The sequence below is a fragment of the Humulus lupulus genome, chromosome 2 (assembly GCF_963169125.1).
Source record: "Humulus lupulus chromosome 2, drHumLupu1.1, whole genome shotgun sequence".
In the NCBI taxonomy this organism is placed as follows: domain Eukaryota; kingdom Viridiplantae; phylum Streptophyta; class Magnoliopsida; order Rosales; family Cannabaceae; genus Humulus; species Humulus lupulus.
In genome coordinates this window covers 249,483,048-249,486,084 of record NC_084794.1, presented here as the reverse complement: position 1 = coordinate 249,486,084, position 3,037 = coordinate 249,483,048, and positions in this window count along the sequence as shown.

Sequence of the window (3,037 nt, the reverse complement as noted above, 5' to 3'; positions counted from 1 at the left end):
GTCGACTCCAATTGAGACTAGCCCTTCCGTCCGAGCGGCCAAGAGGGCCAGGGTTGAACCTGAGTAAATAATGGAGGTTCCTCCCAAGGTGCCTCCTCCAACTCCTTTGGCGTCTAGTCATGTCGTAAAGGTAGAGCCATCCTTTCCTACACCAGTTCCTCCCAGTATCACTAATGCGGGTGCCTCCTCCTCTGAGCCTTCTCCCTTATCTAAGCCACACCAGTCTGCTGTACGAAATTTAGGTGCCATAATGGATCAAGCATCCCATTTGGAGCAGAAGACAATGACCTTTAATGGGATTAAGAATGAGGACTTGAGTACCATCCTCACGAAGTCACTCCTTAACATTTAGAGTGTAAGTACTCTACAGTTTTCCTTTTGTCTGGTTAGCTTGTGTGTTGACATTATCTAACACTTGTATGTTTTTTGCAAGCATTGATGTCGGTCTCCTATGTCAGTGATAGGTCTTTAGTGTATACCTCTACGCTTTCCAACCTTCATTCTGAGCTTTAAGTTGTCCACCTGGAGGTGCTAGATGTTAGGTGCATTCTTGGCTCTAGGGATGCAAACATTGCTTTGAAAGATGAAGAGATCAGCACTCTTCACAGTACTATGGAGCTTAAACAGCAGGAAGTGACCGAGTTGACTCTCAGGGTACCCCAGATGGAGGGGAAACTTGTCGATCAGCTCAAACAGTTTGAAGCTAAGAAAGAGAAGATTATTGCCGACATGGACCAATTGCAGAAGGATGCTCTTGTAGATAAGGAGCAAGAGGTCAAGGTTTTCCAGGAAAAGGCTCGAAAGGAGAATTCAGAGACAGCTTTCTCTTGCTTATACTTGATCTGGAAGTCCAACAAAGATCTGAAATTTGATTTCCTTCCCAAGAAGATGCGAGCGAAGGAGCTTAAGAAGTGTCTGGCTCGTGAGGCTGCCAAGGCTCAGGGTGGTCTTTCAAACAATACTCCTCACCCTAGTTAGTCTTCTTTTGGTCTTTCACTCTGTCTTTCCTTTCGTTCCATTGGTGGGGCACCTTGGACTTGACAATTTTTACATATGACATTTTATGCCTTTATGCTGTTTTGTTATGAGTACTCAGTGTATTGATTGAAAATGTTTATTTCCAATGCTTACTAAGTATATCAACTCACAATCCTCATTGGTTCAGGTATCAGTATACTCCGAACTCATGTATTTCACGTACCATACTAACCTTGCTCCTTTACATTTTTCATTCTAACACCCACGATAATGTGAGTAGTAACGATATTTCATCAAGTATCATAAACAAAACGGTCAAGTTGATCACCCCCTGGTGATAGGCCAACCACCCTATAGGGTTGATGGATTAGCCGACCAACCTATAAGGGACATGGCTAGGAGTTTCCCTAGCAATGCCATTTTTTTTTTTGCACTTTCGGAACATATGTTGAAAAAATGTCTTAGAAAAACTTGAGCTTGCTTAGTACTTAGGGCCACGTCCTCATTGCTTATGTATACCTCGATCGCTATGTACTATATGCCCCCCAAGTGATCATGGGTTTAAAATCCTTGGTCACTTGCTACTTGACCTTGCCTTACTTCGAGTGATTAGACACATAGTACTATCCTTTTCACCCAATGATGCAAGCAGCACATGCTTGTCCCTCATTGGTAGTCGGGTGATGGTTTCATACTCAGTAGTAATGATACCTATACACAAATGGAAATTATGTAGCAAGTGTCGATCACAATTCATGTAATCTCTCGTGTACTCGTTATAATGATTGTAGATAGAAGTGTCTAATTTGGACCAATCGGGCCTTGATGGGCTAATCGAGCCTGTAGCGATTCTTTGATCAAATTATCGATCGGTCCCTCAAGGACCATATTTGATTATGATCCAATGATGGCGACTAGTCTTCAGACCAGTCTCTTTTTTTATCGTATGGGTCGAGAGGTTCCTCAAGAACTATGATCGAACTTGATCAAATAATGGCGACTGGTTCTTGGACCAGTATCTTTTGTTGATCGTATGGGTCGATAGGTTCCTCAAGAACAAGGATCGAACATGATCAAATAATTTGGTGACAAGGTCCAAGACCAGTCTCTCTTGTTAATCGTTTGGTTCGATAGATTCCTCAAGAACCAAGATCAAACATGATCAAATAATGGCGACAAGGTCCAGAACCGGTCTCTCTTGTTGATCGTGTAGGTCAATAGGTTCCTCAAGAACAAGGATCGAACATGATCAAATAATGGTGACAAGGTCCTAGGACCAGTCTCTCTTTTTGATCGTGTGAGTCGATAGGTTCCTTAAGAACAAGGATCGAACATGATCAAAGGCGATGAGGTCCTAGGACCAGTCTCTCTTTTTGGATTGTATGGGTTGAAAGGTTCCTCAAGAACCAAGATCGAACATGATCCAATAATTTGACGACAAGGTCTTAGGACCTGTCTCTCTTTTGGATCATATGGCTCGATAGGTCCCTCAATGACCATAATTGAACATGATCCAATGATTTGATGACAAGGTCCTTAGGATCTATCTCTTGTTGAACGTAATTTAAAGAATTAAGAGAAACTTCAAAAAAAAATTAAATGCATTCATTCATTGAAGCACAATGGTTGTTACATAGATAACTTGAAAATAATACATTTGCAAATTAAAACTTGTGTCGCTGCTAAACAGCTTCACTGATAGTACCGGCGGAGGTGTTCGCCAGTCCAGTAGTTTTTTATTAGTTCTCCATTTTGTTGAGCTATCTTGTATGTCCCTGGTGGGATCACCTCCTCCATAAGGTATGGCCCTTCCCAATTAGGTCCTAGTACCCCTGCTGCAGTGTCCTTAGTGTTGAGGAACACCTTCCTGAGTACTAAGTCTCCAACTTTGAATTTTCGATCCTTCACCCTGGAGTTGAAGTATCTAGCCACTTTTTTTTGGTGTGTTGCTACTCTAAGACTTGCCTTTTCTCGTCTTTCTTCGATTAAATCAAGCGACTCTTCTATTAGTTTATGGTTCCTCCCTTGATCGTATGCATCTCGTCTAAGCGATGGAGGA